The sequence below is a fragment of the Ranitomeya variabilis genome, chromosome 1 (assembly GCF_051348905.1).
Source record: "Ranitomeya variabilis isolate aRanVar5 chromosome 1, aRanVar5.hap1, whole genome shotgun sequence".
Classification (NCBI taxonomy): Eukaryota; Metazoa; Chordata; class Amphibia; order Anura; family Dendrobatidae; genus Ranitomeya; species Ranitomeya variabilis.
Genome location: NC_135232.1, coordinates 863,506,108 through 863,534,059, shown reverse-complemented (window position 1 = coordinate 863,534,059; position 27,952 = coordinate 863,506,108). Strand labels below are relative to the sequence as shown.

At 43.6% G+C, this 27,952-nt stretch overlaps 1 long non-coding RNA gene across 1 annotated transcript in view; it reads left to right on the top strand.

Annotated features, from left to right (window-relative positions):
- Positions 1 to 27,680, top strand: part of LOC143787992 (uncharacterized) — a 46,474-nt gene extending 18,794 nt beyond the window's left edge. Inside the window, exons 2-4 of the long non-coding RNA XR_013218525.1 lie at positions 8,166 to 8,339; positions 27,282 to 27,464; positions 27,556 to 27,680. This is a non-coding gene — a long non-coding RNA (uncharacterized LOC143787992). The remainder of the gene's footprint in view (positions 1 to 8,165; positions 8,340 to 27,281; positions 27,465 to 27,555) is intronic.
- The last annotated feature ends 272 nt before the right edge of the window (positions 27,681 to 27,952 follow it).

The window sequence follows — 27,952 nt, the reverse complement described above, 5'->3', positions numbered from 1 at the left end:
CTCTAGAGGTGAGCCAGGTCTTATATTTCCCTCTGCTAGCTATTTAGGTCTTAGGCCAGAGCTGGGCATCTAGCGATAAATAGGAAATGCTACCTGGCTATTTCTAGTTGCGCGGCAGGCTTAGTTCATGGTCAGTATAGTTCCATCTTCCGAGAGCTTGTCCCTCTATAGGCTTGCTATGATCTCTGCCTGCAGAGATCATGACACTCACCATTGATGAACGCAGGTGCACGGAACTCCGTTGCGGGAAGTCGAGTAGAATCCAAAAAAAAAATAAATATACGTATACGTATGAAAGACTGATAAATGCATGTCCAACACCTGACATTATCGCTTTATCAATTTAATCAAAAATGTTCTTGTCTATCAGCTTTACACTGCTCGCTAACATCTGCTAGCATCTAGTTAATGGTCACTAGTTTCTGTTACAGAAACTCTAGCATTTAGTTAATGTATAGTATTAAAATGTCTTTGAGCTGTATTTATTTTACAGCAATAAATTCTCAATTTAATAAAAAATGTTCTTGTCTATCAGCTTCACACTGCTCGCTAACATCTGCTAGCATCTAGTTAATGGTCACTAGTTTCTGTTACAGAAACTCTATTAAGATTTAGCTAACATTGCAGAATCGTATCAATTTAATAAAGCCTTTTTAAAACCATACAATGATTGTCATCTTTTCATAATATTGAGAATTATACCGTGGACATTACCTGTACAGGGTGGGGCGTCTCTGTCCTTGTGGCTATCTATTTTATCTTGTGACTGTGGTTAGCCGCCCGCGCTTTGCTTGGACATTATCTGTACAGGGTGGGGCGTTATCACACCTAACACAACCCTTTATCTGTACAGGGTAGGGGCGTTATCACACCTAACACAGCCCAGGACACTCTGAAAAATTATGCTGCCGGGGCTTTCATTCTAAATATGTAGCGGTCAGCGATTACAGAAGCCACAAACAACTGTTTGTGTTAATTTCGCAGCACTTGCAAATAAGAGCAAACTTAATACAACATATAATGACCCAAGTAGTCTTTTTGATAGAGACATACCACTGGTAATAAAACACACTGCCCCCTGATTACAGAATGCAGTCACACAACAACTACATATGAAAATCTAATATAAAAACAAATACTGGGATAATAATCACTGGAGCAAATTAACAATATCCAACTATATCAAAAGGGAAAATCAGCCAGGGACAGCTGGCTGACAGGGAGGGGAGGAGGGGTTACACCCTTTTGATACATTTTGATAGTGGCGGGGCACCTGTCAGATTGAATTTGACGAAACCACCCGATGGTACACTACTCTCGTGTAGTAGTTGTCAGTATACACGTGGTACCCTTGATGGAGAAAGGGCGTCATTAGCTCCCAGACAATTTTGTCTGGGGGCAGTTTGTGGGGTTTATTTGGCGGTCCCTACCTTCATAAATAAGGAAGGTGGAAGTGTACCATGATGAGCTCTCGTAAGTTTTGTATAATTTTATGCCGTATTTGTTTCTCATGGAGGGAATAAATTGGCGGAATGACAGACGGCCCTTGTAGCTCATCAAGGACTCGTCGACTGCCACATTTTGCTTTGGAGTATAGGAATTAAGAAATTAAGTTTTTAGGAAGGAAATTAGGGGTCTCAATTTATTTAGCCGATCGTAGTTGGGGTCAGTTCTTGTTGGGGCTTGGGAATTGTCACTGAAGTGGAGGAATCTCATCAGGGCTTCGTAACGGACTCGGGACATGACAGCTGCAAATACAAGGGTGCTGTGGACACCTTTTGTTGCCCAGTAAGAGCGGAGTGTGTTTTTTTTTTACTAAACCCATATTCAGGGTGAGGCCTAAGAATTTTTTTTATTTCGGGGACATTTGTGGGTATCCAGGAACCGGAATGAAAGGCAGTGGGTTTTTGGGAAATATATTGTTGGGCATATAGTTTTGTTTGGTGGACGATTGCAGGACTTCCGGGCTAATGAAAATTTGAAAAAAATCAATGGGGGTAAAATTGGCGACATCTTCTCTTATTCCAGGGACTGCAGACAAAGGGGGAATTTGAGGGGAAAATGAGGTGTCATTATACCACAGTGGCGGGGGACTGCGGTACTTGGTCCTGCCTCTGAAGCTTCAGCAGTGACGACCGACTCCGCTACCATCGGGCTGGGGGATCCTGTGGAGGAAGCATCATCATCACTGACAGCTGCTCAGCTTCAGAGGCAGATTCTGTTTCACTGCCAGAGCAAAGCAGGCTGTAAGGCTATGTGCACATGTTGCAGATTTCCTGCAGAACTGCAGCGGATTTTTCTGCGCAGAAAAGGTGCAGTTCCGCACTGTGAGTTACAGTACAATGTAAATCAATGGTAAAAAAAAAGCTGTGCAGATGGTGCAGAACAATCAGTGCGGAATTGCTGCAGATTTAAACGAAGTTCATGACACTTCTTTTGTGCAGTTTTGCAGCGTTTCTGCACCCCTCCATGATAAAAATCCGCACTGGTAAAATCTGCACAAAATCCGCAACAAAAAAGCAGGAGATGCAGATTTAGTGCAGAAAATTCTGCACCACATTTCCTACGTGTGCACATAACCTAAGCTTGCTCCGCGCTGAAAGTTCTGCGGGCCATTTTATTTCCTCTGCTAACCCTAATATGTGTAACCCTAATATGCATAACCCTAACTCTAATATGCATAACCCTAACCCTAATATGCATAACCCTAACCCTAAAGAATTATAAAAAAAAGTTATTAGAAAAAAAATTATATAAAAAAAGGTTTTTTGTCACTGACAGGGCAGCACTTCAACTGTAGTCTCTCTTTTCTCCCGGAACAACTACAAGGAGAGATGAGAGAGGTACAGCCCAAGTGCTGCCATGTTTATCAAACATTAGGGGTTTTGATCACTGTGATAGGACATATTACAGTAATCAAAACCCAGCAGCCAATGAGAAAATTCTCACTGGTTGCCGGGTGTCCGCTGGCAGATCTTGGCGGGCGCACTCTCCATGCGCCCGCCATTTTCTTCCAGCCGAGGAGAAGGGGGGCTGTGGGCCGGGGCCCAGGGGGGCCCGGGGGACAGCGTCTACGGGGACATAGCTACCGTGAGGGGCTCGGGTAACCCTATTTCTCTCCCCTCTGATGTGCGATCAATCACATCAGAGGGGAGAGAAAATGCAAAACAAACTTTTTTTCATATATATATATATATATGTTATATGGGGCGATCGCAACCCCGGGGGTCTGAAAAGATCCCTGGGATTGCGATCGCCCCTGGGGTCAGTAAAAACCGACCCCAATCTACTCCCACATCCTGCGGAAGATAGATTTTGGTGGGCGCATCTACACATGTGCCTGCCGTTTTCTTACTGCCGGAGGAGACGGAGGGGGACCGGGGTACAGTTTTTCCGGTACATAAGGTACCGTGAGGGGCTCAAGGAACCCTATTTCTCTCCCCTCTGATGTGCGATCAGAGGGGAGAGAAATTAAATGCGCAAAACCGCTGGTAAACGGTTAATTACCGGCGATCAAAAAAGCGAGGTCGATAAAAACCGACCCAAATCATGTTCTCTGGGGTCTTGGCTAACCCCGGCAGCTGAGACCCTGGAGAAAATTGGACTCTGGGGGGACGCTATACACTTAACGGCACTGTGGTTTAAGTACCCTTAATGACAGCTGTTAAAAGGCGTATCGGCGGTCGTTAAGGGGTTAAATAACAAAAAACATATTAACATGTATCTACATAACCATAAATAACCTACAGGTACCCGTGTTAAGACTCTCCTCTCTGCCCTTAGTCCAGGACACATTGTCACAAAGTTCCAACGTGCCTTGTTCTGAGGGCAGAGAGAAAAGCTGTGAAGACAGCCTGAGGGCAGAAAGGAGCGCCGAGGAAACGGTCTGAGAGCAGATAGGAATGCTGAGTAGTTGGCATGAGAATAAAGAAGAACACTGAGGAAATAGCCTAAGAGAGCAGAAAGGAATTCTGAGGAAATGGCCTGAGATCAGATAAGAATGCTAAAGAGGCAGCCTGAGGACAAAGAAACGCTGAGGAGGCAGCCTGAGGACTAAGAGGAACTCTGAGGAAGCAGCCTGAAGACAAAGAGGAACGCTGAGGAGGTATCCTGAGGACAAAGAGGAGCGCTAAGTAGATGCTTGAGAGCAGCTCTGAGGTGTTAGCCTGAATATGGACTGATGGGAACAAGATCTTAGGTTTGAAATGTGATAAACACCAGGACTGAAAGTTGATGGAGCTCATTATAGTCGGACTCTGCTTTGCATTCGACGACAAATCCATACCCAGCTGCTTGCCATTGTTCTCCTATAACGGACGGGACAACAAATAGGTTTAGTAGTAGTGTGAACACAGCCTTTAAGGGTTTATCCACCACTTTATAAACATTTTTTAAAGTGACCAGGTGAGAATGAAATGATAAGTGGGTGTGATGAAGGACGTAATCTAAAAATGTTGGAGTGGCGCGCCTCAATTCCTGTCCCTTTGTCTTTTCAAAAGTTGGGCTATGTACATCACCCATAGACTTTAAAGAGATATTCCCATCCCATACATGTTCATTTCCAGTAGTTTGAGGTGATAGGGCTTTGTTTCCCTTTTTTGCTACATAACAATAATTTGGAGTTGCAAAAACATTCAGAACCTGAAACATAAAACTTTTTTTAACCCCTTAGTGACGGGCCAAATTTTAGAAATTTGACCAATGTCACTTTATGTGTTAATAACTTTGGAATACTTCAACAAATCCCAGTGATTTTGAGACTGTTTTTTGGTGGCACATTATAATTTATGATAATGATAAATTTAGGTTGATATGTTTTCTGTTTATTTCTAAAAAAAAATTAGAAATTTTGCAAAAATGTAAAAAAAATTGCAATTTTCAAACTTTGAATGAGTATCCCTTTAATCCAGATAGTCATACCACAGAAGAACATTAATAAATAAAATTTCCCACATGTCTACTTTCATCAGGACCATTTGTAAAATGTTATATTATTTTGTTAGCTTTTTAGGAAGTTTAAGAATGTAGCAGTAATTTTTCATTTTTTCAAAGAAATTTACGAAATATATTTTTTTGAGGGACCTATCCAGGTTTGAAGTGACGTTGAGGGTCCTATATGTTGGAAAACCTCCAGAAGTGATACCATTATAAAAACAGCTCCCCCTGTCATATTGAAAACTTCTGTCAGGTAGTTTATTAACCCTCCAGGTGATTTTCAGGAATTAATGCAAAATGACATGACAGGAATGAAAAAGTGTATTTTTACCACCTAAAATGTCGCTAATTTCTGAACAGGCTGCTATAGCCGGCAGACTCTAAGGCCGTTATTTGGCCATTAATTGCCATGGCAAACATCAGGACCACACAATCAAGATATCAGGGTGCAGATGTAGTTAAAAAGGGAGCCCCCACACTCTGTTAAACATTCATATGATGTAGTAATTATTGACAGCAGCTTATAAGGGGTTAAACGACCATAGTGGGTGCCAACACTGATGGTGGCTGATACAGCAAGTTGTCAGCTATAGTGGACAGCTGCTGGACTGTCACCTGTATGGGGATGCTGATCTCTTATATCTCAGGTCAGTAAAAAGAAGTATTGGCGGTCATTAAGGGATTAAATTGCTTCTCTCACTTGTGTTGATACTGGGCACTGAAATTACTGTCCCCTAATGTGTTAACTTATTTATCATTCATCTGAGTGTTTTATTTCATTCAGCAGTCTTGAAATTGCCAAACTTTTGAAGCGTGATCACCAATCCAGTGTTTCATGGTAAATAGCCAACAGGGTCGCAAGAAGCGTGTTGGGCAAAAAAGGCGCAAAATAACTGCCCATGAATTGAGGAAAATCAAGCGTGAAACTGCCAAGATGCAATTTGCCACCAGTTTTGTCATATTTCAGAGCTGCAACATTACTGGTGTAACAAAAAGCACAAGGTGTGCGATACTCAGGGACATGGCCAAGGTAAGGAAGGCTAAAAAACAACCACCTTTGAACAAGAATAAATAAAGCGTCAAGACTGGGCCAAGAAATATCTGAAGACTGACTTTTCAAAGGTTTTATGGACTGATGAAATGAGAGTGACTCTTGATGGGCCAGAGGGCGGATCAGTAAAAGGCTGAGAGCTCCACTCCAACACCAGCAAGGTGGAGGTGGGGTACTGGTATGGGCTGGTATCATCAAAGATGAACTTGTGGGACCTTTTCGGGTTGAGGATGGAGTGAAGCTCAACTACTAGACCTACTGCCAGTTTCTGGAAGACAACTTCTTCAAGCAGTGGTACAGGAAGAAGTCGGTATCGTTCAAGAAAAACATGATTTTCATGCAGGACAATGCTCCATCACATGCCTCCAACTACTCCACAGTGTGGCTTGCCAGTAAAGGTCTCAGAGAAGAGAAAATAATGACATAGCCCCTTTGTTCACCAGATCTGAACTCCATAGAGAACTTGTGGTCCCTCATAAAATGTGAGATCTACAGGGAGGGAAAACAGTACACCTTTTGGAACAGTGTCTGGGAGGCTGTGGTGGCTGCTGCACGCAATGTTGATCGTAAACAGATCAAGCAACTGACAGAATCTATGGATGGAAGGCTGTTGAGTGTCATAAAGATAGGTGGCTATACTGGTCACTATTTTGGGGGGGTTTGTTTTTGCATGTCAGAAATGTTTATTTCTAAATTTTGTGCAGTGATATTGGTTTACCTGGTGAAAATAAACAAGTGAGATGGGAATATATTTGGTTTTTATTAAGTTGCCTAATAATTCTGCACAGTAATAGTTAGAACATCCATGAGACCTATTGTCTCTGGAATAGGGGCTGCAAATGAACATTTATGTGAATGGCTGGATTCATTGCTCCAACCATTAGTTCAACGTACACTGGGACATATCAAGGATTCCAGAGACATTTGTAATGCCTTATCAAACAGAAACTGGTCAGCAACTTATACCTGGTTAAGTCTAGATGTTATATCGCTATATACATGTATACCACATGATGTAGCATTTAAATCATTAAATTTTCACTTGACCAGATATAGCAATTATTCCCAAGATTTAATTAATTACATTCTACAGGTTACATTTTTCTTATTAACTCAATTTTTTTCCTTTGATCAACGTTTTTATTTACAATGCACTGGGGTGGCCATGGGTGCCAAATTTTCACCTTCGTTGGCAAACTTGGTCATGGCTTTTTGGGAATATCAATTTTTGTTTTCTGATTCTAATCCTTTTATTTCTGCTATTGTCTGGTATGGCAGATACATTGATGACACACTCATTATATGGAGTGCTGATGTATCTGCCATTCCAGATTTTGTTCATTACATTAATTCCATTGATTTGAATCTAAAGTTTAGTCATGTTTCTGATAAACATCAAATTTCATTTCTTGATTTAAAGCTATGTGGTGTTCATAACTGCAAGATTTCTAAGCTAACTTATTCCAAACCTATGAGTGGCAATACAATTCTCCATGCCAAAAGTAGTCCCCCCATACTTACCATCAGGTCCATACTTGTTGGTGAGTTCACCAGAATCAAGCGTAATTGTAATGATTTGCAAAATCTAACCACAGAATTAAAGCAGTCTTGCAAAAAGTTTAAAAAAGGGAGTATCCAAATTGGATGGTAAATAGAGCTTTAAATAGAGTGGCAACTAAAAATCATGAAGATTTAATAATTTCTTTTCATAATTCTTATATTTCAACTAAGAATTCTGTTGCTCATAGGCCCTTTTTATGTCTACAATATAGTTCCCAATTATATTCAATCAGGAACATTATCAAAAAATTTCTTCCAATCTTATATGAAGATCCTACACTTGCATTGATATTGCAAGGAAGGCACTGACCATAGGCAATGTTTTATCTCCCTGCATGTTTATATCTCGTACCTCTCAGGAGACATGGTTGAGTACGAAAGGTAGTTATAAATGCCATTAAGGCTAACTTGTTTTATAATCATGATAAAACCAAAAAATTTTACATTAAGCGTTATATTAATTGCAACACCAAATCGGTTGTATATAAAATTGATTGCACTATTTGTAAATTAGCCTATGTAGGCTGTACAACTAAAAAATTAAAAACTCATATTGCTGAACATTTAAATGTTATTTCTAAAAGTACTAACATTAATTTCTCTCGCAATATATCTTCAGTAGCTAAACATTTCGTTCAGCGGCATGCCTATAACATTTGTTCCTTGCAAGTTTGTGGATTGGAAAAAGTGAATAATTCATTACGTGGTGGAGATGTCAGACGTCGGCTACTAAACAGTGAAGCGTACTGGATTTATTACCTTGGCACCAGATTTCCAGATGGACTGAATAGACGTAATGAAATCATGTTTCATTATCAATGAATATGTTGTGTTTTATTGTGCACATTTCTTTGTATTTTAATTGTCTATTTATTGTTTGTTCTTAGACATTGTTAGAGGACCTTGCATGTCATGTGATTTCAAGTCAGAGACTGATTGGTTTAGTTCATATTTAAATATTGGTCATTTGTATTGAGTAGCAGCTTTGATAAAGATCGTTCTTGTGATCGAAACGCGTTGCTTGCTGTCCCTGTGCACACATGGTGCAGTCTTGGAGCATGTCTATTGTCATGTTTTAATTATTGGAATCAAATTATGTAGATTTTTACCCAAGGAGATGGAACAAAGAACTCTTTTTTTCCACAGTAATAATTACCTGCACAAACAGATATCCTCCTAAGATAACTAAATCTAAAAAAAAACACTCCAACTTCCAAAAATGCTAAATCTAAAAAAAAAAAAAACACTCCAACTTCCAAAAATATTAAGCTTTGATATTTATGTCCCTCCTGACAGCACCAATCATATCCTTGATAGGGACAGGAAACAGAGAAGAGGTAAAATAGCCCCTCCCCACCTCCACCCTTCAGTGTTTTTCCTGTCCCTATGAGGGACAGACACAGGAAGAGGAGCACAGACGTGCGAAGATTCGGTTTACCTGGGCTCCGGCTCCAGTGGGGTTGGGGCAGCGGGCGAGATGGTATGCCCTTAATACCACTGATACTGCGAGAGGTCCCTCAGCATTTAGTAGAGTAGAGGCTCCCGTGTTCAGCCACATTCCCTCCGTGGACCCTGGGCTGCAGCTGCTGTGCAGCGCCCTCTCGGCAGGCATCCGCGATGCTCATCCCGGCGGTGCGGCGCCACTGCAGATTGCTGAGAAATTGCCACTCGCCGGCTCGGTGTCTCCCTCCAGTATGGCACCATGACACCGGAAGTAGCGTGGTGACAACTTCCAGGGGCGGCACTGAATGGGCCGGCAGGTGCTCCTGGAGGGGGCGTGGCTTCTGAGCAAAGATCCAGGGTGTGTTCCACGGAGTGCATGCGCTGTCAGAAACAACAGCAGGATCTAAACAAGCAGCAGCTAATTGGAAGGAAGACTATTCAGATGTCTTGAAGGCTGGTAAGACTGACTATTTAAAGACAGACAGCTGACAGCACACTCTGACCCAGTAAAATGGAGAGTGCTAGCCGTCCTGATGTCCAGTCCGAATCTCCCTTGGACCACGTGAGTGAGCTATGATAGCATCTTCCAAGGCAGACTATATACATTAGCTATAGAACCTTCCTTTACGTATTTTTTAGGATAAGGAAACGTCTAAGCGCTCCACAACAGCGGTCAAAAGAACATTAATAAAAGCCCATTATGTGCCACGAGACTGCCAGATGCATACGATAAAAAGCTGTGCGAGTCATGCATCACCAAGCTGCTCAAACAGCAGCAATCATGGCAACTGATTTTATGGCAGATGCCTCGGCGGAGTCAGTCCGCTTTGCGGCCAGAGGCAATGCATTGTCTAATGCCGCAAGGCGTGCGGTATGGTTAAGATCATGGTCTGGAGACATTCAATCCAAAATAAACTGTGTTCAATCCCATTTTCTGGTCTCCACGTATTTGGCCCGGAATTGGATGATTTACTGGACAAAGCGTCCGATAAGAAGAGTTTCCCAGAACAGAAACAAAAGAAAATGCCACTGTTTCGTAAGTCCCGATTCAATCCAAGGCAGGATTATAGTGGCAAGGGTAAAACCGGAAGGTGGAGCTGCCCTAAAGGAGGCAGGGGTAGAGGCTCCTTTCGTGAACAAGGAACTGGGTCAGGTAAACGACGTCAAGCTCATTGGAGGAAGGCTTCAACGGTTCAGGAAAGGATGGCAGGGTATTACCCAAAACCATTGGATACTTCAAACAGTCTCTCAGGGATACAAAATAAAATTTACTCAAATACCCCCCAGAAGATATTGTCTGACCCGCAGCCATTCTCCAGAGGTCCATCAAAGACTTTTAGAAGACATACGAGAACTCAAACAGATAAAAGCCATTGTGCCGGTACCTTTGTCCGAACAATTCTAGGGCCACTATTCCAGTCTCTTTTCTATAAAAAAGCCAGGAGGCGAATACCGGACCATAATAAACTTAAAACCACTGAACCAGTGGGTCCTTTACAAGCGCTTCAAAATGGAGACCATCAGATCTTTCATACCATTAATAAAGAAAGATTCGGTAATGTGCACAATAGATCTCAAAAGCGCATATTATCAAGTGCCCATTATGTGCCACGAGACTTCCAGACGCATACGATAAAAAGCTGTGCAAGTCATTCATCGCCAAGCTGCTCAAACAGGAGCAATCATCCTTATTGGACAATATACGCACCATGATCAGAGAGGAAGTGCACGCCACTATAGCTACTACTGAACCGGCCCAGGTCCCCTCCCCTAAAAGACCCAGATGGTGCATGGATCTGAGCTCTGAGGAGGGAGAGGTATCTGGCTACTCTGATCTAGATTCAGTAGAAGGCGAATCTTCCTCTGTACTCTCCGGTGATCGGAAGAGATATCTATTTTCTTCTGAAGACGCAGACCCTCTACTACAGGTGGTCTGAAATACCATGAAAGTGGAAGAAGCCACAGAGCCAATGACAGTCCAGGACGAAATGTTCGGAGGACTAAGGGCTCGGAGAGATAGGGTCTTCCCCATGAATAGTCACATATCAGCAATGATATTAGAGGAATGGGAGGATGTGGGGAAGAAACTTATAGTCCCAAAAGACTTCAAATTTTGAATTCCCTTTAATCCGGAGGATATTAAAACGTGGGAAACAGTTCTGAAGATTGACATACCAGTAGCCAGAATGTCGAAAAAAACAGCCATCCCATTCGAGGATTCCTCAGGCCTTAAAGATCTGATGGATAGGAGAGTGGAGGAGCTCCTTAAAAAAATCATGGGAAGCCTCTGCAGCAATCATAAAGGCCAATGTAGCTGCGACCTCAGTAACAAGGTCAATGTGTATATGGGTTGAAGAATTGGAAACCCAAATAAAAAATAAAATTCCTCGAGAAAAAATATTAAAATCCTTACCACTGCTTAAGATGAACTCAGACAGATAAAAGCCATAGTGCCCGTACCCTTGTCGGAACAATTCCAGGGCCACTATTCCAGTCTCTTTTCAATAAAAAAGCAAGGAGGCGAATACAGGACCATAATAAACTTAAAACCACTGAACCAGTTGGTCCTTTACAAGCACTTCAAAATGGAGACCATCAGATCTGTCATATCATTAATAAAGAAAGATTCGGTAATATGCACAATAGATCTCAAAAGCGCATATTATCAAGTGCCCATTCATCCCATACACCAAAAATACCTCAGGTTCGCTATAAAAGACCGAGGGAAAATTCTTCATTTCCAGTTCCAGTGTCTGCCATTCGGACTATTAGCTCCAAGAATCTTAACAAAACTCATGGCAGAGGTGATGGCCTTTCTACGGACAAAAAATGTCCTTTATAGTGCCGTATTTGGACGACTTGTTATTGGTGGCAGACTCAAGTCAGCAGATGGAACAATGTCTAAAAGACACTATGTCGCTTCTGGAAACCCTAGGATGGGTAATAAATCTAAAAAAGTCAAGTCTAGAAGCAGAAAGGAAGAAAACCTTCTTGGGGGTCCTTCTGGATTCAGAAAAGGAGTATTCATTTCTTCCAGCTCACAAACAACTAGCTGTCTCATGAGAGGCTCAGATATTGGGAAAAAAGCAGTACACTACTGTCGGGGTCGTAACGACAATAAATCCTCATTCACCAGTCATTCCAAATTAGACTATAAGCATGTGGTACCGGGTAAGAATGAGTCAGACAGGTAGCTGGTTCAATCTCAGTGCATGCTCGTGTGACTATATGTGTCAGCCACGGTCACAGCAACTGAACTTTATTTTTAAAATACACAGTACTATTGTTTAGGAAAAAGGAATGCATTAGGCGGGGTTTAAGCAGTATACATCTAGTGCTCAGTCTCTCTCTCTGATTCGTCAGAATGTCTCCCGGTGGTTACTTCTTTCTTCACATTCCTGAGTTATCTTTTCAGGAGAAATGATACTTAACTCTTTAGACACTGAACTAAAGTGAAAGTGAACACTGGCAGCCATCTTTAGATACAATTACATTTGCATTAGCTAGCAGATAGGAAAAACTTATTGTTTCACAGTATAAGATATAAAAGTACAAAAAGTATATAAGGAAATATATTTTCACCTTGACACTACTGTCAGGAAAGCCATGAGACTACTGAGTCTGATGACCTCATGTATTCCGTGCGTCCAGTGAAGCCAGTTCCACTCAAGTCCATTACAGCAAGACATACTCGCTAGATGGGATGGAAAACAGACATCATTGGTGTTGTGAATTCTGCTCTTGGGTTCCCTCCGGTGGTTGTTGGTAGTAATGCAGTTGTCCCTGGGTTGCAATCCTGGGCAGGTGTCCCTGCTGATTGCAGCTCTGACTAGGATATTTAGGTGTGCAGGATTCATTAGCCCTTGCCAGTTGTCCATTGTTCTTGGAGGTTTTCCATCTCTGTCTGGTTCCTCCTGCCCTGCTGCCAAATCAGCAAAGATAAGTGTCTGGTTTTGTTTCTACAGCACACATGCTGTGTGCTTTACAATTCAGTACTATTCAATGTTTTTTCTTGTCCAGCTTAGACTGTGTTTGGATATTTCAGTCAAGTTGGATTCTCAGGAGATGCAGATATACATTCCATGTCTTTAGTTAGATGGTGGAATTTTTGTATTATATGCTGTGGATATTTTTAGAGTTTTAATACTGACCGCTTAGTATTCTGTCCTATCCTTTCCTATTTAGCTAGCGTGGCCTCTTTTGCTAAATCCTGATTTCTGCCTGCGTGTTTCTTTCCTCTAATACTCACAGTCAATATTTGTGGGGGGCTGCCTATCCTTTGGGGTTCTGCTCTGAGGCAAGATAGAATTCCCATTTCCATCTATAGGGGTATTTAGTCCTCCGGCTGTGTCGAGGTGTCTAGGATGTGTTAGGTACACCCCACGGCTACTTCTAGTTGCGGTGACAGTTTAGGGTTTGCGGTCAGTACAGGTTCCACCTACTCCTGAGAAAGTCTTATGCGGCTCTAAGGTCACCGGATCATAAGAGTACAACTGGCCAACAATGAGTTAAATGCATCTCAGAAGAAGGGAAGAAAGAGCCATTTTTTTTTCTGTGGCCTGCTTTGTCTTTTCTTCCCTCTTTTTCTCTGGGTGGCTGAGGAGTCTTGTGCTAGCATGGATGTTCAGGGACTAGCTTCTCTTGTAGACCAGCTTGCTGCTAGGGTACAGGGTATTTCTGATTATATTGTTCAGACTTCCAGTTTTAGAGCCTAAGATTCCTACCCCTGATTTGTTTTTTGGGGACAGGTCCAAATTTTTGAGTTTTAAAAACAACTGTAAACTGTTTTTTGCTCTGAGACCTCGATCCTCTGGTGATTCCATTCAGCAGGTTAAAATTGTCATCTCCCTGCTGCGTGGTGATCCTCAGGATTGGGCATTTTCCCTGGAATCTGGGAATCCGGCCTTGCTTAATGTAGACGCCTTTTTTCAGGCTTTAGGATTATTATATGATGAACCAAATTCTGTGGATCAAGCGGAGAAGACCTTGTTGGTCCTGTCTCAGGGTCAAGAAGTGGCAGAATTGTATTGTCAGAAATTTAGAAAATGGTCTGTGTTGACTAAATGGAATGATGATGCTTTGGCGGCAATTTTCAGAAAGGGTCTTTCTGAATCCGTTAAAGATGTTATGGTGGGGTTTCCCACGCCTTTCGGTCTGAGTGATTCTATGTCTCTGGCCATTCAGATTGATCGGCGTTTGTGGGAGCGCAGAACTGTGCGCGCTGTGGCGTTGTCCTCTGAGCAGATGCCTGAGTCAATGCAGTGTGATAGGATTCTGTCTAGAACGGAACAACAGGGATTCAGACGTCAGAATGGGTTGTGTTTTTATTGTGGCGATGCTTCTCATGTCATTTCAGTCTGCCCTAGGCGTACAAAGAGGATCGCTAGTTCATTTACCATCAGTACTGTACAACCTAAATTTTTATTATGTGTCCTTGATCTGCTCATTATCATCATTTTCTGTCATGGCGTTTGTGGATTCAGGCGCCACCTTGAACTTAATGGACTTTGAGTTTGCCAGGCGTTGTGGTTTTCCCTTGCAGTCTTTGCAGAACCCTATTCCTTTAAGGGGCATTGATGCTACACCTTTGGCTAAAAATAAGCCCCAGTTCTGGACACAGGTGACCATGTGCATGGCGCCAGCCCATCAGGAAGATTGTCGATTTCTGGTGTTGCATAATTTACATGATGCTATCGTGCTGGGTTTTCCGTGGTTGCAGGCACATAATCCTGTGTTGGATTGGAAGTCTATGTCTGTGACTAGTTGGGGATGTCAGGGGGTTCATAATGATGTTCCTTTGATGTCAATCTCTTCTTCCACTTCTGAAATTCCAGAGTTTTTGTCTGATTTTCAGGATGTATTCGCTGAGCCCAAGTCCAGTTCCCTTCCACCGCATGGGGACTGTGATTGTGCGATTGACTTGATTCCAGGCTGTAAGTTTCCTAAGGGCCGACTTTTCAACCTGTCTGTGCCTGAACATACCGCCATGCAGAGTTCTGTTAAGGAGTCTTTGGAGAAAGGACATATTCGGCCATCTTCTTCACCGTTGGGAGCAGGATTTTTTTTTGTTGCTAGGAAGGATGGCTCCTTGAGACCCTGTATTATCGCCTCTTGAATAAGATCACGGTCAAATTTCAATACCCTTTACCTCTGCTTTCCGATTTGTTTGCTAGGATTAAGGGGGCTAGTTGGTTTACTAAGATTGACCTTCGGGGGGCATATAATCTTGTTCGTATTAAGCAGGGTGATGAATGGAAAACTGCGTTTAATATGCCCAAAGGCCATTTTGAATACCTTGTGATGCCATTCGGGCTCTCTAATGCTCCATCTGTTTTTCAGTCCTTCATGCACGATATCTTCCGGACTTATCTTGATAAATTCATGGTTGTATATTTGGATGACATTTTAATTTTTTCCGATGATTGGGAGTCTCATGTGAAACAGGTCAGGATGGTATTTCAGATCCTTCGTGATAATGCTTTGTTTGTGAAGGGGTCTAAGTCTCTTTGGAGTGCAGAAGGTTTCTTTTTTGGGCTTTATTTTTTCTCCCTCATCTATAGAGATGGATCCGGTTAAGGTTCAGGCCATTCATGATTGGATTCAACCCACATCTGTGAAGAGCCTTCAGAAATTTTTGGGCTTTGCTAATTTTTATCGCCATTTCATTGCTAACTTCTCCAGTGTGGTTAAACCCTTGACCGATTTGACGAAGAAAGGCGCTGATGTGACAAATTGGTCCTCTGCGGCTGTCTCTGCCTTTCAGGAGCTTAAACGCCGATTTACTTCTGCCCCGGTGTTCCGTCAACCAGATGTTTCTCTTCTGTTTCAGGTTGAGGTTGACGCTTCTGAGATTGGGGCAGGGGCCGTTTTGTCTCAGAGTGATCCTGTTGGTTCCTTGATGAAACCGTGTGCCTTCTTTTCCCGTAAGTTTTCGCCCGCTGAACGCAATTATGATGTCGGCAATCGGGAGTTGTTGGCTATGAAGTGGGCGTTTGAGGAGTGGCAACATTGGCTCGAGGGAGCTAAGCACCGTATTGTGGTCTTGACCGATCATAAAAATCTGATTTACCTCGAGTCTGCCAGGCGGCTGAATCCTAGACAGGCTCGATGGTCCTTGTTTTTTTCCCGTTTTGATTTCGTGGTCTCGTATCTTCCGGGTTCTAAGAATATTAAGGCTGATGCCCTCTCTAGGAGTTTTTTTGCCTGATTCTCCTGAGGTCCTTGAACCGGTCGGCATTCTGAAAGAAGGGGTGGTCCTTTCTGCCATTTCCCCTGATTTACGACGGGTTCTTCAGGAATTTCAGGCTGACAAACCTGACCGCTGTCCAGTGGGGAAACTGTTTGTTCCTGATAGATGGACTAGTAGAGTGATTTCTGAGGTTCATTGTTCTATGTTGGCTGGCCATCCTGGTATTATTGGTACCAGATATTTGGTTGGTAGGTCCTTTTGGTGGCCTTCTTTGTCACGTGATGTGCGTTCTTTTGTGCAGTCCTGTGGGACTTGTGCGCGGGCCAAGCCTTGTTGTTCCCGTGCTAGTGGGTTGCTTTTGCCTTTGCCGGTCCCTGAGAGGCCCTGGACGCATATTTCTATGGATTTTATTTCTGATCTTCTGGTTTCTCAGAAGATGTCTGTCATCTGGGTTGTTTGTGACCAGTTCTCTAAGATGGTCCATTTGGTGCCTTTGCCTAAATTGCCTTCCTCTTCTGATTTGGTTCCGTTGTTTTTTCAGCATGTGGTTCGTTTGCATGGTATTCTGGAGAATATTGTGTCCGACAGAGGGTCCCAGTTTGTTTCTCGGTTTTGGCGGGCCTTTTGTGCTAAGCTGTGCATTGATTTGTCTTTTTCTTCCGCATTTCATCCTCAGACAAATGGCCAGACCGAGCGAACTAATCAGACTTTAGAAACTTATCTGAGATGCTTTGTGTCTGCTGATCAGGATGATTGGGTGGCTTTCTTGCCATTGGTCGAGTTTACCCTTAATAATCGGGCTAGTTCGGCTACCTTGGTTTCGCCCTTCTTTTGTAATTTTGATTTTCATCCTCGTTTTTCTTCGGCAGGTTGAGCCTTCTGACTGTCCTGGTGTGGATTCTGTGGTTGACAGGTTGCAACAGATTTGGGCTCATGTGGTGGACAATATGGTATTGTCTCAGGAGGAGGCTCAACGTTTTGCTAACCATCGTCGGTGTGTTGGTTCCCGGCTTCGGGTTGGGGATCTGGTCTGGTTGTCTTCCCGTCATGTTCCTATGAAGGTTTCTTCCCCTAAGTTTAAGCCTCGCTTTATTGGTCCTTATAGGATTTCTGAGATTATTAATCCGGTGTCTTTTCAATTGGCCCTTCCGGCTTCTTTTGCTATCCATAATGTCTTCTGTCATGATCTCTGCAGGCAGAGATCATAGCAAGCCTATAGAGGGACAAGCTCTCGGAAGATGGAACTATACTGACCATGAACTAAGCCTGCCGCGCAACTAGAAATAGCCAGGTAGCATTTCCTATTTATCGCTAGATGCCCAGCTCTGGCCTAAGACCTAAATAGCTAGCAGAGGGAAATATAAGACCTGGCTCACCTCTAGAGAAATATTCCAAAGAAGACAGTAGCCCCCCACATATAATGACGGTGAGTTCAGATGAAACAACAAACGCAGCAGGAAAATAGTCTTAGCAAATTTGAGGTCCGCTTACTAGATAGCAGAAGACAGATAGTATACTTTCATGGTCAGCAGAAAAACACTAACAAAACACCATCCAGAGATTACCTTAAACTCTGGCATTAACTCATAACGCCAGAGTAGCAATCCCTGATCAACGAGAGCTTTCCAGACACAGTAACAAAACTTCAGCTGTGAACTGGAACAAATAGGCAAAACAAAACATGGACAAAAGTCCAACTTATCTAGTAGTTGTCTAGAAGCAGGAACAAGCACTGAGAGGCATCAGATAACATTGTTGACCGGCAAGAAACCACCAGAGAAATGAGCTTAAATAGCGACACCCACTACTGATGGAATCAGGTGAAACAGGAAAGAGGATGACAAGTCCAATTCCACAAGCGGCCACCGGGGGAGCCCAGAATCCAAATTCACAACAGTACCCCCCCCCTCAAGGAGGGGGCACCGAACCCTCACCAGATCCACCAGGGCGACCAGGATGAGCCCTATGGAAGGCACGAACAAGATCAGAAGCATGAACATCAGATGCATTGACCCAAGAATTATCCTCCTGGCCGTAACCCTTCCAGTTGACCAGATACTGGAGTTTCCGTCTGGAAACACGAGAGTCCAAAATTTTCTCCACAACGTACTCCAACTCACCCTCAACCAACACCGGAGCAGGAGGCTCAACTGAAGGTACAACAGGTACCTCATACCTGCGCAATAACGACCGATGAAAAACGTTATGAATGGAAAAGGACGCAGGGAGGTCCAAACGGAAAGAAACAGGATTAAGAATCTCCAATATTCTATAAGGGCCGATAAACCGAGGTTTAAACTTAGGAGAAGAGACCCTCATAGGGACAAAACGAGAAGACAACCACACTAAATCTCCAACACAAAGCCGAGAACCAACACGACGATGACGGTTGGCAAAACGCTGAGTCTTCTCCTGGGACAACTTCAAATTGTCCATAACCTGCCCCCAGATGTGATGCAATCTCTCCACCACCGCATCCACTCCAGGACAATCCGAGGATTCCACCTGACCGGAGGAAAATCGAGGGTGAAACCCCGAATTACAGAAAAACGGGGACACCAAGGTGGAAGAACTGGCCCGATTATTGAGGGCGAACTCTGCCAATGGCAAAAAAGCAACCCAATCATCCTGGTCAGCAGAGACAAAACACCTCAGATATGTCTCAAGGGTCTGATTAGTCCGCTCGGTCTGGCCATTAGTCTGAGGGTGAAAAGCAGATGAAAAAGACAAATCTATGCCCATCCTAGCACAGAATGCCCGCCAAAATCTAGACACAAATTGGGTACCTCTGTCAGAAACAATATTCTCAGGAATACCGTGCAATCGGACAACATTCTGAAAAAACAGAGGAACCAACTCAGAAGAAGAAGGCAACTTGGGCAGAGGAACCAAATGGACCATTTTAGAGAAACGGTCACAGACCACCCAGATGACAGACATCTTCTGGGAAACAGGCAGATCTGAAATAAAATCCATCGAGATGTGTGTCCAAGGCCTCTTAGGAATAGGCAAGGGCAACAGCAGTCCGCTAGCCCGAGAACTACAAGACTTGGCCCGAGCACAAACGTCACATGACTGCACAAAGACTCGCACATCTCGTGACAGAGAAGGCCACCAGAAGGATCTTGCCACCAAATCCCTGGTACCAAAAATTCCGGGATGACCTGCCAATGCAGAAGAATGTACCTCAGAGATGACTCTGCTGGTCCAATCATCCGGAACAAACAGTCTATCAGGCGGACAACGATCCGGTCTATCCGCCTGAAACTCTTGCAAGGACCGCCGCAGATCAGGAGAAACGGCCGACAAAATTACTCCCTCCCTAAGGATACCTGTGGGTTCAGAATTACCAGGAGAGTCCGGGTCAAAACTCCTAGAAAGGGCATCTGCCTTAACATTCTTAGAACCCGGTAGGTATGACACCACAAAATTAAAGCGAGAAAAAAATAAAGACCAGCGCGCCTGTCTAGGATTCAGGCGTCTGGCAGTCTCAAGATAAATCAAATTTTTGTGGTCAGTCAATACCACCACCTGATGCCTAGCCCCCTCGAGCCAATGGCGCCACTCCTCAAACGCCCACTTCATGGCCAAAAGCTCCCTATTCCCAACATCATAATTCCGCTCTGCGGGCGAAAATTTGCGAGAAAAGAAGGCACAAGGCCTAATGACGGAGCAGTCGGAACCTTTCTGCGACAACACTGCCCCAGCTCCGATCTCCGAAGCGTCAACCTCAACCTGAAAAGGCAGATTCACATCAGGCTGACGCAACACAGGGGCAGAGGCAAAACGGCGCTTAAGCTCCTGAAAGGCCTCTACAGCATGAGGGGACCAATTAGCAACATCAGCGCCTTGTCTGGTCAAATCAGTCAGTGGTTTAACGACATCCGAAAAACCAGCAATAAATCGGCGGTAAAAGTTGGCAAAGCCCAAAAATCTCTGAAGACCCTTAAGAGAGGAGGGCTGAGTCCAGTCACAAATAGCTTGCACCTTGACGGGATCCATCTCAATGGAAGAGGGAGAAAAAATATACCCCAAAAAGGAAATTTTCTGGACCCCAAAAACGCACTTAGACCCCTTCACACATAAAGAATTAGACCGCAGAACCTGAAAAACTCTCCTGACCTGCTGGACATGAGAGTCCCAGTCATCAGAAAAAATCAGAATATCATCCAGATATATTATCATAAATTTATCCAGAAAATCGCGGAAAATATCATGCATAAAAGACTGGAAAACTGAAGGGGCATTAGAAAGACCAAAAGGCATGACCAAATACTCAAAGTGGCCCTCGGGCGTATTAAATGCGGTCTTCCACTCATCCCCCTGCCTGATCCGCACCAAATTATACGCCCCACGAAGATCAATTTTAGAGAACCACTTAGCACCCTCTATACGAGCAAACAAATCAGTAAGCAATGGCAATGGGTATTGATACTTAACAGTGATCTTATTCAGAAGCCGATAATCAATACATGGTCTCAAAGAGCCGTCTTTTTTTGAGACAAAGAAAAACCCAGCTCCCAAGGGAGAAGAAGATGGACGAATATGTCCCTTTTCCAAAGACTCCTTTATATATTCCCGCATAGCAGCATGTTCCGGCACAGACAAATTAAACAAACGACCCTTTGGATATTTACAACCCGGTATCAAATCTATGGCACAATCGCACTCACGGTGCGGAGGTAACGACCCAAGCTTGGGTTCGTCAAAGACGTCTTGATAATCAGAGAGGAACTCAGGGACTTCAGAGGGAATGGACGACGAAATAGAAACCAAAGGTACGTCCCCATGAATACCCTTACATCCCCAGCTCAACACAGACATTGCTCTCCAGTCCAAGACTGGGTTGTGAGACTGCAACCATGGCAATCCCAGTACCAAATCGTCATGTAAATTATACAGCACCAGGAAACGAATAATCTCCTGGTGATCCGGATTGATACGCATGGTTACTTGTGTCCAGTATTGTGGTTTATTATTAGCCAATGGGGTGGAGTCAATCCCCTTCAGAGGAATAAGAGTCTCCAAAGGCTCTAAATCAAAACCACAACGATTGGCAAAGGACCAATCCATAAGACTCAGAGCGGCGCCAGAGTCAACATAGGCGTCCGTGGCAATGGATGACAAAGAGCACATCAGGGTTACAGACAAAATAAACTTAGACTGAATGGTGCCAATGGAAACAGACTTATCAAGCTTCTTTGTACGCCTAGAGCATGCCGATATAACATGAGTAGAATCCCCACAATAGAAACACAATCCATTCTTCCGTCTAAAATTCTGTCGCTCGCTCCTGGACAGAATTCTATCACACTGCATACTTTCTGGCGTCTTTTCCATAGACACCGCCAGATGGTGCACCGGTTTGCGCTCCCGCAGACGCCTATCAATCTGAATAGCCATTGTCATGGACTCATTCAGACCTGCAGGCAAAGGGAACCCCACCATAACATCCTTAACGGCATCAGAGAGACCTTCTCTGAAAGTTGCCGCCAAGGCGCACTCATTCCACTGAGTAAGCACAGACCATTTACGGAATTTTTGGCAGAAAACTTCAGCTTCGTCTTGCCCCTGAGATAGTGCCATCAAAGTTTTTTCTGCCTGAAGTTCCAAATGAGGTTCCTCATAAAGCAAGCCCAAGGCCAGAAAAAACGCATCCACATCGCGTAACGCAGGATCCCCTGCTGGCAATGAGAAGGCCCAATCTTGAGGGTCACCCCTGAGCAAGGAAATCACAATCCTAACCTGCTGAGCAGGGTCTCCAGCTGAACGAGACTTCAGGGACAAATAAAGCTTACAATTATTTCGGAAATTCTGGAAGCTAGCTCTATTCCCTGTGAAGAACTCCGGCAAAGGAATTCTCGGCTCAGATACCGGAGCATGTACCACAAAATCTTGTAAATTTTGTACTTTCGTGATGAGATTATTCAAACCCGCAGTTACACTCTGGAGATCCATTATTGTCAGGTGCACACAGAGCATACAGAGATTAGGAGGAGAGAGAGAAAAAAGACTGCAGCAAGGCAGACTGGAGGAAAAAAAAAAAAAAATTCCAGCAGACTTCTTATAACTCTCCTTTCTCAACCTGGGTCTTTAACACTTTATTGGCCGGTCAAACTGTCATGATCTCTGCAGGCAGAGATCATAGCAAGCCTATAGAGGGACAAGCTCTCGGAAGATGGAACTATACTGACCATGAACTAAGCCTGCCGCGCAACTAGAAATAGCCAGGTAGCATTTCCTATTTATCGCTAGATGCCCAGCTCTGGCCTAAGACCTAAATAGCTAGCAGAGGGAAATATAAGACCTGGCTCACCTCTAGAGAAATATTCCAAAGAAGACAGTAGCCCCCCACATATAATGACGGTGAGTTCAGATGAAACAACAAACGCAGCAGGAAAATAGTCTTAGCAAATTTGAGGTCCGCTTACTAGATAGCAGAAGACAGATAGTATACTTTCATGGTCAGCAGAAAAACACTAACAAAACACCATCCAGAGATTACCTTAAACTCTGGCATTAACTCATAACGCCAGAGTAGCAATCCCTGATCAACGAGAGCTTTCCAGACACAGTAACAAAACTTCAGCTGTGAACTGGAACAAATAGGCAAAACAAAACATGGACAAAAGTCCAACTTATCTAGTAGTTGTCTAGAAGCAGGAACAAGCACTGAGAGGCATCAGATAACATTGTTGACCGGCAAGAAACCACCAGAGAAATGAGCTTAAATAGCGACACCCACTACTGATGGAATCAGGTGAAACAGGAAAGAGGATGACAAGTCCAATTCCACAAGCGGCCACCGGGGGAGCCCAGAATCCAAATTCACAACAGTCTTCCATAGATCTTTATTGCGGAAATATATGGTGCCCGTTGTTCCCTCTGTTGATCCTCCGGCTCCTGTGTTGGTTGATGGGGAGTTGGAGTATGTGGTTGAGAAGATTTTGGATTCTCGCTTTTCGAGGCGGAGGCTTCAGTACCTTGTTAAATGGAAGGGTTATGGCCAGGAGGATAATTCTTGGGTTTTTGCCTCTGATGTCCATGCTGCTGATTTGGTCCGTGCCTTTCATCTGGCTCGTCCTGATCGGCCTGGGGGCTCTGGTGAGGGTTCGGTGACCCCTCTTCAAGGGGGGGTACTGTTGTGAATTCTGCTCTTGGGTTCCCTCCGGTGGTTGCTGGTAGTAATGCAGTTGTCCCTGGGTTGCAATCCTGGGCAGGTGTCCCTGCTGATTGCAGCTCTGACTGGGATATTTAGGTGTGCAGGATTCATTAGCCCTTGCCAGTTGTCCATTGTTCTTGGAGGTTTTGCATCTCTGTCTGGTTCCTCCTGCCCTGCTGCCAAATCAGCAAAGATAAGTGTCTGGTTTTGTTTCTGCAGCACACATGCTGTGTGCTTTACAATTCAGTACTATTCAATGTTTTTTCTTGTCCAGCTTAGACTGTGTTTGGATATTTCAGTCAAGTTGGATTCTCAGGAGATGCAGATATACATTCCATGTCTTTAGTTAGATGGGGGAATTTTTGTATTATCTGCTGTGGATATTTTTAGAGTTTTAATACTGACCACTTAGTATTCTGTCCTATCCTTTCCTATTTAGCTAGCGTGGACTCTTTTGCTAAATCCTGATTTCTGCCTGCGTGTGTCTTTCCTCTAATACTCACAGTCAATATTTGTGGGGGGCTGCCTATCGTTTGGGGTTCTGCTCTGAGGCAAGATAGAATTCCCATTTCCATCTATAGGGGTATTTAGTCCTCCGGCTGTGTCGAGGTGTCTAGGATGTGTTAGGTACACCCCATGGCTACTTCTAGTTGCGGTGACAGTTTAGGGTTTGCGGTCAGTACAGGTTCCACCTACTCCTGAGAAAGTCTCATGCGGCTCCAAGGTCACCGGATCATAACACATTGGACAACAAGATATCCTTATCCATAGAAGGAAGACGCTCCTTGTCCTGGTGGGTCAACATCCCAAATCTGCAGCAAGGCAAACCTTAGTGGGTGTCTCCATGCATAAATATAACGACGGACGCAAGTCTCAGCGGCTGGGGAGCCCACATAAACAGTCGTTATCTTCAGGGAACATGGCCCTCATGGATACGCATCAGCTCCTCAAACTTCAGAGAACTCAAAGCAGTTTGGGAAGCTCTGAGCAGGTCTCAGCAACAGCTCAATGACCTTCACGTCAGAATATTCTCCGACAACCACGGTCTCTTTCATCCTACATCAGGGAGGTCCAAGACACCATCATCTTCAGGACCTAACAAACATCATATTCTCTTAGGCAGAGCTCAACGTAAAATCCCTAACGGAGGTACATCTGAAAGGCAAAAAAAATCAGATCCTGGAGACAACCCGGCAGTAATGGACGCCTTAGCCCAGAATTGGGATATGGAACTGGCTTATGCCTTCCCTCCACTGCCCTTAATTCCGAGAGTTCTATGGTAGATTCAGGAAAGTCTGACGACAGTTATCCTAATAGTGCCTTATTGGCCCAGGAGAAGCTGGTTTCCAGTACTGAAGCAGATGGCAGTAGAAGATCCAATCATTCTACCACTACAGCGAGATCTAACGCAGGGCCCTCTTGTCCATCACAATCTCCGGATCAGCCTGGATCCTATGCTAATTGCTAAAATCGAGAGGTCTCTCAGAATTGGTCATATTTGCCTTACAAAAGAGTAGAAAGCCAGTCACTTCAGCTATATATCTTAAAATCTGGAAAAAATTCTGCTCATATCGTACAGGCCCAATTTCCCTTAAACAGGGACCTGATATTCCTCAAATCTTAGATTTTCTTCATGCCGGCTTTGACAAAGGTCTAAAGCCCAGTACTCTAAAAGTACAAATCTTGGCTCTGAGCTCCTTCTTGGATTACCCACTGGCAGAACAACCTTGGGTGGTAAGGTTTATCAGAGCCACTCAACAGATTAGACCTACAATATGTAGCTCCGTCCCTCCTTGGAACCTAAATTTAGTTCTAAATAACTTACGGGAAAATCCTTACGAACCCCTAAACCAGGCAGATCTCAGAGCGGTAACACTTAAAAGTGTTTCTGGTGGCAATAACCTCAGCCAGACGCATAGGGGAGATTCAGGCCCTTTCCATAAAAGACCCATATCTAAAGATACAAGTTGACTGTATCATTCTCAAGCTAAATCTGGCCTTCCTTCCAAAAGTAGTAAGTGACTTTCATTGGAGCCAGGAAATAATATTGCCCACCTTCTGACAGGACTATAAAAATGAAAAAGAACGTACACTCCATTCGTTGGATGTTAAGAGAACAGTCCTACAATACCTGAAACTCACAGAAGGGTGGAGACTAGAATCAAATCTCTTTTGTACAGATGGCAGGGAAAAATAAAGGAAGGAAGGCATCAAAAGCCAACTTAGCTAGGTGGATAAAACTAGCCATTTCCACAGCATATACCTCAGCAGGAAAAATTCCGCCGGAAGGCCTTAAGGCTCATTCACTGAGAGCAGTCTCGGCTTCTTGGGCAGAGAATGCAGGGGCTTCTATGGATCAGATTTGCAGGGCCGCAACTTGGTCCAAAATAGATACCTTCTGTAAACATTACAAACTGGACCTTTGGGAGGAAAGTCCTCCAAGCAGTAATCCCGCCCTAATAGGAGTTATTTGGTACTTCTCCTGGTGGTGCTGTCAGGAGGGACATGCTGGGAAAGTAGGAATTAGTCCTACTGGTAATGTAATTTCCAGGAGTCCATCCTGACAGCACCCCTTATATTCCCTTCCGTATATTTCCTATCTGATGTGATATAAATATTTGTAATGGAAATTTAATAAAATAGCGTTGAATCCATCCTGGTGTGGTACTTGGAAAACACACTGAAGGGTGGAGGTGGGGAGGGGCTATTTAACCTCTTCTGTGTTTCCTGTCCCTATCAAGGATATGAAGGACAACCTCTTGGTGGTGCTATCAGGATGGACTCCTGGAAATTACATTACCAGTAGGACTAATTCCTACTATTTCTGTGAGGCAGGTGGTGTCAAACTTGATTCCTGATTCTGCCACAAAATCAGGAATCAGTGGCTCGTAATTTTCAGGGGGCGAGGGCCACACAGGGTCCGCAATGGGGTGCGCTGGTTCAGGTTCTGGAATGGCGGGCGCTGCCTCATCTTCTGTCCTGGGGCTTCTGCGTGGCGGTTCCGCAGGATCCGAGGAGGAATATGAGGGGCAGTACTCCAAAACAGTGTCTGCAAACTGAGATTCTGGTTTGGCTTTTATCCTAAGTCATGTGACAAGGCTCGTTAAAGGGTCGACATTGACTGTTAGGATTGCTACCTCCAATAGGTGGCACTAGAGTTCTAGTGCTCTTCCTCTCTGAAGAGACAATTTGCATATTTCCCAGAGGAGCATTGCGGCTTTAAGTCTCCTCACCTCGACATGCTTAACATGTCACTCTGCGCAAGGAGAAATGATACTTCTTGAATACTTTTTTCGAAATGTTTAAATAATTTTTTTTTAATTTTTTTACATAATGCCTCTTTGGGACTTTCATTTTTTTCACATTGATCGCACTTTAACCCCTTCATGACCTTGGGATTTTCTGTTTTTCCGTGTTCGTTTTTCGCTCCCCTCTTTCCCAGAGCCATAACTTTTTTATTTTTCCATCAATATGGCCATGTGAGGGCTTATTTTTTGTGAAACAAGTTGTACTTTTGAACGACATCATTGGTTTTAGCATGTTGTGTACTAGAAAACGGGAAAAAAATTTCAAGTGCGGTAAAATTGCAAAAAAAGTGCAATCCCACACTTGTTTTTTGTTTGGCTTTTTTTGCTACATTTATATGCTAAAACTGAACTGCCATTATGATTATCCAGGTCATTATGAGTTCATGGACACCTAACATGACTAGGTTATTTTTTATCTAAGTAGTGAAAAAAAATTCCAAAGTTTCCTTTAAAAAAAAAAAAAAAAAGCGCCATTTTCCGATACCCGTAGCGTCTCCATTTTTCATGATCTGGGGTCGGTTGAGGGCTTATTTTTTGCGTGCCAAGCTGGCATTTTTACTTATACCATTTCGGTGCAGATACATTCTTTTGATCGCCCGTTATTGCATTTTAATGATTAATTTGTGTTATCAGGTTCACCCCTCTGATCCAACCACCATATTCAAGAACAAATTGGATAGAATGCTTGTATCTGATTGAAACCATCATATATTGACATAAAAAGGAATTGGACTTTATCACCATTCAGCATCCAGTTGTACCCACATTATATATGCTTCCGAAGGTTCACAAGCCTTTACAACAACCGCCAGCCAGGTAGGCTCATCGTTTTAGGCATTGGCAGACGCTATGAATGCCCTTGCATTTATCTTGATCATTACCTGAAAACCCCTAGTTCATTCCTTAGATTCACACATGAAGGACTCATCACATCTCATTCGGTGTTTGGATGAATTGGAGGATCCATTGAACACTCTAATTGTTACAATAGATGTTGAATCCCTATACACCTGCATTAACCATGACTTAGGAATTGGAATGGTCTCATATTTCTTGGATCTTCAAAAGTCAGGTGATAGAAGACAAGACTCTTTTGCCTTGAATCTCCTTAGTTTGGTTTTGGAAAACCGTTATTTTGCTTTTGACCGCATTGTTTACAAACAAATTTCGGGAACTGCAATGAATGCACATTGTGCTCCCTCCTACACCAACCATTTCTTAGGTTGGTGGGAGGAGACACGGTGCACCCACTGAGTGTTTTCATTGAAATGTTCACCGATGGTATCGGTATATTGATGATATCC